Source organism: Neolamprologus brichardi, chromosome 1 (assembly GCF_056152115.1).
Source record: "Neolamprologus brichardi isolate AB-2024 chromosome 1, ASM5615211v1, whole genome shotgun sequence".
In the NCBI taxonomy this organism is placed as follows: domain Eukaryota; kingdom Metazoa; phylum Chordata; class Actinopteri; order Cichliformes; family Cichlidae; genus Neolamprologus; species Neolamprologus brichardi.
This window is the reverse complement of record NC_142104.1, coordinates 19,044,731-19,057,180: the sequence shown is the minus strand read 5'-3', so window position 1 is coordinate 19,057,180 and position 12,450 is coordinate 19,044,731. Positions and strand designations below refer to the sequence as shown.

Sequence of the window (12,450 nt, the reverse complement as noted above, 5' to 3'; positions counted from 1 at the left end):
AATAATCATCTGGCAGGAACAGTTGAATGCATAAATTTAAAAAAAAGCACCAAGGGAGGACTTAGTAGACAGAGTTTGAAATAACAGAGCATGCACCAGGTTATATTATAAGGCTTTAAATATGCCAAATTAACCACACAACTGGTGATTATTCCAGTGAGAATTAATCAATTCAAATCAATGACAGTGAATAACAACACTGATGGCAATTCAAGAAAAATGATCCATAGCAGATATAATACACAGGTGTAGCTCAATCTAAAGTGAACACAAAGACAGCTTTTGATTTGTCTTTACATATTCAGCAGCTATTCAGGACCTATTTACTACACCCAGTCAGCAGGCTGTGACTCAGACATGTGAGAGAAGTGAAGACAGACAAGGTTGGGATCGTAGGGAATTTTGCATGGAAATCAACTACCCATATCATACCTCTCCACACAACGCCCTACTGATGCAGAGACAGCATCTGTGCTGCATCTAGTTAAGAAACAAAGCCAACAGGCTCATCCAAAACCCCACGCTTTCAAACCTCCAGTACTGTGAAGAAGCCCTCTGGTTGTGTGAAAGCAATTTAAGCTGGTCAAAGCAACTGAGGCAGAATTATGGATGCTTAACCCCTATCAGCTCTCCTAAACCTCGTCTTGGTGGCAGGCAGCCCCACCTATATGCTGTGTGTGGTGAGTTGGAAGGGTTGTGGTCATGTTCTCTAAATACCTCAGCGGAGGTGAGTGTTCCTGAAGCCAATAAAAAGCCGTGATTAATGGTGCTGTTCCTTTTTTTTAGGTGTTAGCTTGTTAAGGGATTTAATAGCAAAGGTGTTTACTTTTTGCAGTGACAGAAAAATTACAGGAGCACAGGGCTAAGACCGTAAACCAGGAGGTCTGCACGAGCGTTATTGTCACCGGTGTCGTGTTACTACTATATATATGCAAATATATAAGTATAATAATGCAATGACCATAAAGATGGCTTATAAAAGCAACTCCTCAGAGGAAAATCAACTTCACAAGTTGAACTTTTCAACTTGGACTCGGAGCTGTCACGCAGACAGTCAGAAGCCTTGCATATGGCACAGGGATGATGCTCAGTAATGACACCTGTATCCCTGCTACTAGGAGCACGCATCTCACATGCCCTGCCATCGTGCTAAGATCACTTCTGTATTATGTATTTTAGCGCGTGTGCAGCAATCAACTGACCTCGTTGCTGTGACAGAAATGCCCTTTACCTAATTCAAGCACTTTTATTTTAGTTGTGTGTCTACTGCATATGTGACACTGGAAGTTTTTTTTTGGGGGGGGGGGGGGGCAGGAAAGGGCTCTTTTACTTTTTACTGTGTTAAAAGACACACAGGCAGTAACACAAACAGTGACAAGAGAGTGACAGATGTGTTAGCAGCAAGTAGGAACAATGTAGTAACACTTCTAATTCTGTCAGATAAGTAGTTACTAAATCATTTGCAACGCTGTGCATCACTACAACTTTGTGGTGTTATCTGCTTAATCTGATTCCACTTATACAGTTGTTTTGCTGCGTATAAGGGCAAAAAGATATCAACATGAAAAACTGTCTTTGAATTCCAAAAGGTCATACCTTCCCTGTGGTCAAATGAGCGACAGTGATGTGATATTCTGTTTCATAGCTTAGAGGATAAAATGAGTGCCTTGAATCACAGACACATATTAATTCACTTCATGACTGTTTGTAAATTAATCTTGGAATCACCAAGTTAGTCTCTGGCTCATATTAAGCTTGAACGTTACAATTAAAGGAAAGTTCAAGCTTATAATAAATCCTTTTACATTTCAATGACCAGTTTTAAACAACAGAAGTAAATCTTTGCATCTTTGAGTGGTCACTCAGTCCAGTCAACTGATTTCTGTACAATGGGGCTGTGAACTGTTTAAAAATTATTTTTAGATCCCAAAGTAAGCATGGATTGCTTTCCACAATGAAATGTTTAAATGTCACATAGTGTTACATCTCCCTTTTATTTTGTATTTTAAGAGTTCATTTGAATACATTCACTAAAAAAAACATAACCAGCATCTAAAACATGAATCTAAGCAATGTATAAACCCCCACATTTTCTACATATGTACTGCATTTTTCTTTTACAGTTACAGATTAAAATGATTACTCTGTGTATATTTTTTATGTCTATATTTTTATCGACTGATTGCATTTTTTTTTTTAAATTGTCAACTAAACCATCACATCCTTACACGAGTTCCCTTATTACTGCAAGGCTGATATTAACCCCTAACCCAAGCCAAAAAGGGCGAACGAGTAATGGCAGCTTCGGATTTACTACTGAAGAAGTCACAATAGGCATCTATTGCAAAAGATGCCCCAATACGCTGTGTTTCTCTTAAAGCTATGAGACAATTCCCTGAGCCACACACCGACAAAGCGCACTCACATGCAATACAAAGCACGTAACAAGAATGGTAACCCGTGTCGCCTCTGTTTTCTGATCTTATATTTCGGATATGTTCAAATGCATTTCCTCAGGAAGAAACGGGGAGAGAAAGTGGAAGGTGGTTTTCACATATGCTGTTTAGAATTGTAAATGTATTGCATAGGCCTCGCTGTCCAATTACATATATCTTTCATGTATGAAATCATGCATGTCTTTTTCTCTGAAAGGGGAGGGCTGGCACAAAGGGAGCAACCCCAACAGTAGCAGAACAGTGTGCTGCCCACTTGAAAAATAAGGTCTAGTGTCGGAGCCCTGGAGCTGTGGAGCCCTGGGCAATAGCACAGCTCCATCAGCACACAGACCAGGGAGGGGAGTTGCTTTCCCCCAGACTGGAGCCCTTTCCACTCCTGACTCCTGCTTTATTATTGTTGCCCTATTTGTGAGGCAGCTGACCCTGTGGGTCCTAAATCAGACTTTATAGAAAATACATTTCAGATCACGTCCTTAATTAGGTCCAAGATGATAAATATTGTTTCATGAGCTTTCAAGTGTATCATTTTTGCCAGCACTAAAAATATCATTTAAAGATGCAGGAGAAGAAAAACATTTTCGTGTATTTCTTTTTTTCCCCTTTCCTCATTCTTTTTTTTAAACAACAACTAGCTGTTAAGTATTCAATTTCAGTGACCCAAATTTTACTAAATGACTTTGAACTTTTCGAACAAATCTTTTTAGATCTTTTAAGACATAACTCATGTCACTCAGCGTGTCCTGTTGCTTTTATGTTTGCTCCAGTGCAGTCACTTGATTACATAAACAAATTATATTCTCAATTTCGCTTGTTTTCAGAGTGCAAAGTAATGCATTAGTTTTTGGTTGACAAACCAAGATGAACATATTTGCCTTTTGTATGACGAAAAAGAAATTGTTTGCTACATGTGTGCAAAACCTTAAGCTCAATCTTTATTTTACATATGACGCTATTTGACTCATGCTATGCTGCTCAGCCACTGTGTGGTAAAATGAGAAGTTTGCTTATTTTCCTATCAAGCAGAATAACTTAATATAGTCCAGATAACCTGGAATCAGGTCTTAATCAATGTGTGAAGCTACGTTGTCAGTGTTCTAAAAAAACAACAGGGAAACCGAGCCCTTGTGAAACTTGGAGGAAAGCTTCTTTTAAAGTCAACCAAAAAAACAAAATGCTTATTTCGTTAGCCCAAAAAATGCATACATGCATCACAAATGTTTCTGATACAAGATTCAAAACCATGTTGTATATCGTTTTTGCACACACCTAGTCTCATGCAGTAAAAGACAATATACAACCACCAATAAACACGCACACACACACACACACACACACACACACACACACACACAGCGGTGACATTTTATCAGCCTGAAAATCACTTTTGTCCCTTTAAACTTCAAAACACCCACATCTTGGAATATTTGCACATCCCATTACTGACAGGAATACTGATAACTGTAATCAAAAGCAAGAGAGGGTATACTGTAGGTGTGTCATAGTGTAAACAATAAAGTATATTTCCTGTCCACAGGCCTGTACATTTCCATATGTTGGTCTGCAAGTTGTATCTGTACAGCATGCCTGTGTGACACATAACCACGCCACCAACGCTAAGCTCTGGCTGATCACTGGCCCAGTCAGCAAGGGGCCGGTGAAGAACCTAAGATAAGCATCTATCAACCAAACAACCACAATCTATTCCGATCCTCTAATCTGAGAGGAATAAACAGGTGAGCAGAGCATGAAAGCGGGGCATTTATCAGCCAGACTTTCCTTTACCCCAAATCTGAGGGAGAGCTAACCATGTGGGGGATACAGAGGGGACAAGTTAGCTTCAAAGCCCTGGAGAAGTTAAAGGGCTTTGGGCTTGGACAGCAGGAGCAAGGGGGACTTCACAGCCTTACCTGATGGGGTTTTTGGTCTGAGTTTCCAACACACAGAAGCCTCTCTGACTGTGTTTTCGTTTCAAGTGTCTGTTTGAAGTCAGCAGGCAGAAAGGTCACACCCTCTTGGTCACAGCAGGTTTGTCGAAGCAATGGTGGATGGCCAGACGCTATTGCTAATGTTCAGGCTTTCTTTCTTTGTATTCACAAAAATAATAAAGGAGAATGTAAAGCTATAGATCTGGTGCCTGGGCACCTGAAGAAGTTTTGGTGATTTACTCCTAGAATTCCAGGTATTTCCAGGGTTTTCCAAAGCTATACGTTTTTGGGATTTAGGGACTCCCGGGTCACAAGAAGAGCAATTCACGATGACGCCATCACCTGAAACGTGAAACAAAGAAGAAGAAGAAAAAAGACAACATCAGAAGCATGTTTTGAACGCAATTAAAAATCACAACAACCAAGAAAGAGTTCCAGCGCAGTCTTCTAAGAGCAGCGACAATATCTTTACCTCATCCCGGAAATATGAGCACACAATAAATGTCTTTCAAGAGAGAAAGACCAGAGCAATATGACTTCCATCAAGACTTCAAAATTAATCAGCTGTTTTTAGAGTCAACAAAATTAATCTATAATTATTTGGATGCTACTACTGCAGGACAGCCTCTTACGACTTCAAGATTACATTTAATAGCAAATGAACTGCTGTGAGTAATTTCTGTTCTCATACCACTGAAGACTTTTAAAATGAAAAATGAAAAAGATTTCCTGAGAAACTTAATTTCCCTGTAACCGGAACAAGACATATTCCTGTAATAGCATATATAATTGCCTGTTCTGCAGAGGATCTCCAGTATACGACAACAAAGTCTCATAGACAGTACATATTTATTCAACTGTCAATTCCAGCAATGAAAAAAAAAGGAACATGTTAAAAAAAAAAAACGCCTTTGAATTCCACATGGGCCTGGTTTGTGAAGCTGAGTAAATATGCTTGTCATATGTTCCAATAGTTCCACAGCGACAGAGATTTAGTTTGGGAATACAGGCGGGAGAGGCAGACAGCTTGTGATAACTGAATAGCTCTTTTGAAGCCGCTTCCATTTGGAAACATTGTGCGATTATTTTTACCTCTGTGGTTAGACTTGAGTTAAAGCCCATGTTTAATTGTTCCCAAGAGTTCTTAGTGTGGCGCTGATAAGGAGCTTGGGGAGCAACATTTAAAACTGCAACAAAAATAACTAGACTCTTGCTCATTGGCCACAGGTCTGATAGAGTGTCAACAGAGGATACACAAAGCAAAGAGAAAGAAATGAAGGTGCAAAGAGAAGAGAAAGAAAGGGAGACGGGGCAGACATCTTGTGCGGTTATGATGGGCTTGCATTTGAAATGTTTTATCGGGGGTTTTTTTTTTGCTCCTGGTCTTGATTTTAATGTGCGGTCAGCCTTTCACGGCATCCAATCACTTCCATTTGAAATATCAAATCGAATAATAATCCTTTCGAGCCACCTTAAATCGAGAGTACACAGTGCACTCCTTGCTAGGGAATAAATAAATAATTTTCATGACAGGATTTTGTCAGCGGTTACAGCAGTCAGAAAGCAGCGCTGTTAATTTGTCATCTCCCTCTTCCCCGCTCTCTCACTTCGTCCAACGCCACGACTTCCCGGTTTGTCAGGGCGACCTGTGGGAGTGTATGTGTCGGATCAATAGCCCACCCACAGCACAGCCGCGGGCCATCCCTGACCTGGGCTATTGATTAGGCTTGGCTCAGCTGCCAATAGCAATGTGCTGGATGTGACACCAGGATAAGATGGGAGCTGAGGAAGGGGGATTCTGAATTGCCAGTGGCAGCCCCATAGCACACCGCAGATAAAAGTCAATTCCACTTAACCAAATCACTGACAACTAAATAGTTAGCACACAGAAGAATGCTATGAGTCTGTGATGGCAGCTGCTGGATGGCTGGGGATTTCCTAGCGCCTGACCTGTGTCGAAGAGCACAAAAGGCCAGGGCTGAAACACTGTGACACATGTTTGTCTGTCTTTCATTGTGGTTTCTCTTCACTCGGCAAGCTACACCTGTGTCATTAATAAATCTGGAACATCTTTAATCAAGGGCTGATTACTGATAAAATACATTTAGACATTTAGTAAGAGTTTCTATTTTCAGAAAATCTACAGTTAACTATAGCTTTGGGTCATTCTAGTAAACTATTTTAATAATAATGTTATTGTTTGTTGACAGTAAATTTAGTATTTACCAAAGTTAAGCTATTAATTTACAATTTATTTGCAGTGGTTGTTATATATATGACATTGTAAGTAATACTGGTTCCAATAGGGAACACTTATAGTTTTTATACTTCTTAACAAAAAGTCATTAGATATTTAAAAGCAGGTAATAGCCACAAGCTGTACAGATGTGCTTCATGAGCCTGCGTACATGGAAGCAATGCAGCTGTACTGATATTGTCAGACTCCTTTTGATCCATCTTGCTCCCGGTCATTACCAGCCCATATTAGAGTAGTTTACATGTCACTTTACCGGTCCTCGTGAATGTAATTCTGTGGCCATGTGCATTCAGCACCTATCTATGGCGCCATATCTCTTCCTGTAATTGCTGAGTGACAGAAAAGCAATACTGACCACTTCATTATAAGACAGCCAGACTGACTGGACACTGGCCTCTTTGCTCTAGGTCACTCTGGTCAGACTGACCTTATCTGCCCAGGTCGTCAGGGGTCAGTCACCCAGAATCTATGAGGACGTTACAAGACTTGCTGTGGGTCCCGTACAGCAAGGTCGCCTGACCCAGGCAGACTGCTTATATCACAGGTATTGATTGCAGATTGTCTACTTCAACTGACGCTAGCCTAATCTCCCGATAGTGGGGTCTCAGGGGCTTTAGTGTAAAGTTAAGTACTAAAAGTAACAAGAGGGAAGCTACTGGATACTAGTGATGGTATGCAAAAAATATGGGGAAAAAGTTTTATTTTTGCATTGCTGTTTGGGGATGAAGCTCTGCGAATGCCAATTTTATGGAGTAATGAATTAAGTAGGAAAATGTATTGTACAACTACAGTAGGGTAGTGTTGTAGCCTGTTCCTTATTGCTGTCTGGTAAACAAACAGACACGGACAGCATGCAGAAAAAAAAATCTGCTGTTTGATCTCAGTGTGCTTAATTTAAAATCTTTGTTCAAATCATTATTATTTCCAAAGAACATGAACTAATCCACCTGCAAAAGTTAGCTGCAAGTCTTTCAGTTTGTCGTGTTTATCTACTACATATGGATGAAGATATATGAGATTGTTAGTCAGCACCTATATGTGTATTTGCATGCATGTCTTTGGCAGCTTGTCTGTGTGAGACCCTTTATGTACATACTAAAGCATCCCTGATGCTCGTTAGATCCCGTCTCTCGGCAGCTGCTTGGCACCGTTCATATTAAATCACAATAATGGCAGATGAGCTCTTGCACTAGAGAGACAAGCATCTATTTGAAACTGCATTTTATTACACTTTGTTCCATTTAATCAAAAAAAAAAAACTATGTGAAAAGATAACCCGGTTTTAAAAAATCCCAGATAAACAGCAACGATTGCATCTTTAAATAATAAATGATCTTCTGCCTCTTACAGACGGGAATATAACTGAAAATAATTGAAGACAACAATGTCCTATAAGAGCACCACTCGAGCACTGCTGATTCAGAATCCCTCATAACTTCAAACATTCAGTCATAAAGTATAGATAATCCGTAAAAGAAAGGCATGCGTCTGTTTACAATTTCCTTCTAATTAAAGCTACAGGATAGGCTCTACCTTTGTTAAAGTTGATGTGTGTTTGTTAGACTTGCCAAAAACTGTACCACTGGCAAATTAGGGGTGGAATACAAAACGAAACAAACAATAACACTCTAATATGATCTGCAGTCAAGGAATAAATATTTCACAATCTGTCTACATTTGACACACTTTCAGTTTGAGAACAAAGGATTCTGAAACAACAAATTGCCCAAACTTAGTCTTGAGACAATAACCTTTTTGACCTGAATTAATTCACACAATAGTGACTTCAGCTTGACTGGGTATGTAATTGGTCCTCAATTTGTTTGGAATTTAATGACATATTGTTACTTCTGTTGGTGATTAATCAAAAGGGTAAAAACCCGAATCAGATCAATAAGTTAAACAAAATCCAATCATGACTGTAAGGCATGTAAAAAAAAAAAGCATTAATTGGGCAAAAGATGACGGTATGCTACTTTATAACAGGGTGAACTGAAAGTAACGGAAAAATCAGGTAAGCAGGATGCTGATGAAGGTGATGCATTCCCATCTTCCTTCTATGAACCACGCCAGCAGTGTGCAAGTGTGTCTAAGGGGGATAAGGTAGTGCTTGATGATTAATCACTGGACATAATAAAGCTTCTCCCCATGAGCACACAGTCCAGCTGATTCTATGATATGATTGGGGCCGATTAAAAAAAAAAAGAAATAATCATTCCTTACAGTGCATTCATAGTACACTCTAATGACATCTTCTGATTGGACCTTGCGGAGAAGATAATAAGGGCCGTCTTCAGAGTGGTCTCTAAGATTATTTCTTTAACTTCATGAAATGGGGCCACGGGCCTGGATGCTGCAGATTTGAGGATTAAGATAAGATGACCTTTCACATTATGTTGCCATGTATAAAAGATGAAGTTTACAGTACCTCATTACATTAGGCCTTATCAATGGTTGGAGCCTCTGTGAAGTCCCTTTGAACATCACAATGTTTTTTTAGGCTGGTTTACAACAGGCCTCTACCCCCCAGTGTGGGATTACTGTGCCTGTGTGTGTGTTTGGGTTATGGTTTGGATAACAACTGTTAATGTTCTAAAACAATTCAAAAATACTATACAAGGTGTATATATATATATATATATATATATATATATATATATATATATATATATATATATATATTTTAGGGGTGCAACGATACTCGTATCGATATTGAACCGTTCGATACAGTGCTTTCGGTTCGGTACGCATATGTATCGAACAATACAAAATTTTTAATTTATTTTATCAACTTTTCTTCTGACGAGGCTGTCTGTGTTGAGCGCTCAGTGGATCTGCGTTCGACTACTCCGCCTAGGCTGCACTGTCGAGCGCAGATTCACTGAGCGCAGGGCAAGCTAGCTAGACAGAAGTTAAGCTCTCCTTGCAACATGGCAAATTGAACCTCCCCCACCCTCATTCAGATCTGGCCTTTGGAACTATTTTAGTCTTCATGTGAAGTATGACCCTGAAGGTATGTGCGTCATGGACAAAAGTAAAACAGTATGTCGGATGTGCCAGGCAATGCTCAATTACATGGGTGGGAACGTGCAGCCCCACGCACGGGGCGATCCGCTGTAGCTCCTTAACGGAGATTTGCCATGTTGTGGCGTTAACGTTATTTCAGATTAACGCTGACAGCACTAGTGGGAACACAACGAATATGACTGCACATTTACGCCGACATCATCCTAGTGCAAAGACAAGTGGAAGCAGACAAAAACAACAAGCACGCATGTTACAAACTTTACCCGAGTCATTTAGACAGTCGTTAGCACATGATTCTCCTTATGGGGACCTGATATGTTTAATATGCTGCTGAGAATATAGCCCAGAAAAAGCGTATAGTATAGCTTTTATTTTGGAAAGAGACATTTCTCTGTAATAAATTCTCTTTTCTGATTTCTCCATCAGATAGATTTATTTTTTTTATTACTTTGTTGTTTCAGCAACATTAAATTTAAAAACTGTATGTTTGACTTAAAATATATATTTATAATTTTAATAAATGACAAATTAAAAAAGCATGAACATTTTTTTGAATCAAAAAAATATCGAACCGTGACACCAAAGTATCGAACCAAACCGAACCGTGAATTTTGTGTATCGTTGCACCCCTAATATATATATATATATATATATATAATTAAATATAAAAAAATTATATAAACTGTTTGAATATACAGTTTATGTCAAACAGTTCAGACCCAGCCTGTGAATGTTCATGCTAAGCTTTCAGGCACAGACACTGAAAAAAAGAACAATGGAGAACATTTTATTTCCACAGTTCTCCGAAATAATGTTGTCATTAGTGTTCAATGTTAACATCTAAGTTTCTAAAAAAAAAAAAAAGAAGAAGGAAAAACTGGAAATGGAAGGCAAAATGTCACTTGTTTCAAATGCAAACCAGCATGTTTAAAACATCTTTTCGGATCAAGTGATATTATGTTGAAACTAGAACCTGCCGCTGAAAAAATGCTGTCACTTGTTTCCAGTCTCCAAAAAAGTGAAACTACATTTGAAACAAGTCAAGTGATGTCACCCTAATGGCAGATTTCTTTTCTCTTGTTGTTTTGAGGCTCGTGAGGACTCTGATGCTGAGCGACACTTCTGGATCCTTCATCTTCAGCAGAACCAGACTCTCCGCTGGTCGGGATGAAGAACTATAGGCTTCAACAGGCAGCAGACTACTGGCCAACATCTCCAGGCTTCTTTGATGTGGGAGGCATTGCTTACCCCTATAACTTACAGCCCAGCTCTGCAGGGACTTATTTTTATAACCTCCATTATTTTCTATCATAAATATTCAAATCCAGATCTTAAATCCAGAGCTTAGTGAGGAGAATAGCCAAAAACAACATGCAGCTCTTCAGCTTCCCCTAGCTCTCGCTCTTCTATAGAAAATCATTATGAAGATTAATACAGAAATCAAACAGAATGCTGAGACGAGACTGCAGGACGCAGTAAAATAATGCACTCGAGATGGAATTTTTGGTCAAGGATCTCTGGCTTTTTTGTTCTTTGTTTGTTTGAGTATTTTGACACATTCTGCATTTCCTCCTTGTGGCTGTGAATTAATATTTGCAGCTTGAATATTAATCCTGATTCAGTAGTGGATTAGTTTGCCATTGTCCCCTCTGTGCTGAGCCCTAAATAAAGGCGCTGACATGGAGAGGAAATCTATACCTCTCTGCCCTGCAAACAAAGACCTCTGCACCCAGAGATAACACATGTCCCTGCAATGCAGACCCCCCCGCCTCCAACTACAACTCTACCCATGTGCTGGATCCTACCATCTCCCTCTCACTTTTCTTTCTCCTTCAACCCTCAATTCCACATTTCCCCTTCCTCTCACCACTCTCTTCCTCCCCGTCTCTCTCTCTCTCTCCCCCAGAAAAACTTTGCCATGGTAGATTTGCAAGGCAATTGTGCCCTTAAACCGCGCCTCTTCCTCAGCTTATACCATGCATTTTCCAGAGTTTATCAAAGAATACAATGGGGTTATGCTTTCACCATTATTCTCCAGGCAAGAACAGTAATTTAAATGCACCAGTACTACTGAAGCAGGGCGCAGCCCTGCTGTCTCACTATGGAACAGAGAGAGATGAAAATGCGTTACAAAAAACGCACAGCATTACTTTGTTGACCTTTCCTGTTCTCATAGTTTACAAACAGCTGTGAAGCTCCTTCCTCTGGGCTCTTTGTACATCAGAGACTGGGACTGATGGAGGCACGCCATGCTTAAATGAAGGGCTTTTTCTAACTTGCCTCCGTTGTGGCTCACAAACACAATTTAACAAACACACATTTACTTTATTTTTGCCACCAAAGCAGTTGCCAAAGCGAAGGAAGAAATACATGCTGAAACAGATACTGCGTCCTTTTATGTATGTATACTGTGCATATCATAGCAGACAGTCTATTTAAAAACAAAAGGAAAAAAATCTAAACATACATAGATCTCAAAACACCCACCCACACATATCACGATTTATTTTCCCATCCGTTGCAGTCTCATCAGTGGGCAATTTTAAACCAGCGTTCCATTTTTACGGCAAACACAGCTAAAGCCGTACTGTTATTTTTTGATGCCACTAAATGTGTGCGCCACAGTTCATCTCAGACTTTCAAATGAGCAATACACTGTCCTCAATGACACTAATCAGCACGTAACTGCCAGTTCATAGGATGAGATGTATTGTGCACAGACACGTGTGTTTTATCATGCTATCGTGAAAGCAAACGGGAGCGTCGAGTACCGTGTTTTGAACGG

The 12,450-nt window shown here is 39.7% G+C and overlaps 1 protein-coding gene across 1 annotated transcript in view; it reads right to left on the bottom strand.

Moving 5' to 3' along the window:
* Positions 1–12,450, bottom strand: part of zfhx3b (zinc finger homeobox 3b) — a 191,193-nt gene that overhangs the window by 143,678 nt on the left and 35,065 nt on the right. Inside the window, exon 3 of the mRNA XM_006780120.2 lies at positions 4,364–4,723. The gene's annotated coding sequence lies outside the window, so the exon portion shown is untranslated. The remainder of the gene's footprint in view (positions 1–4,363; positions 4,724–12,450) is intronic.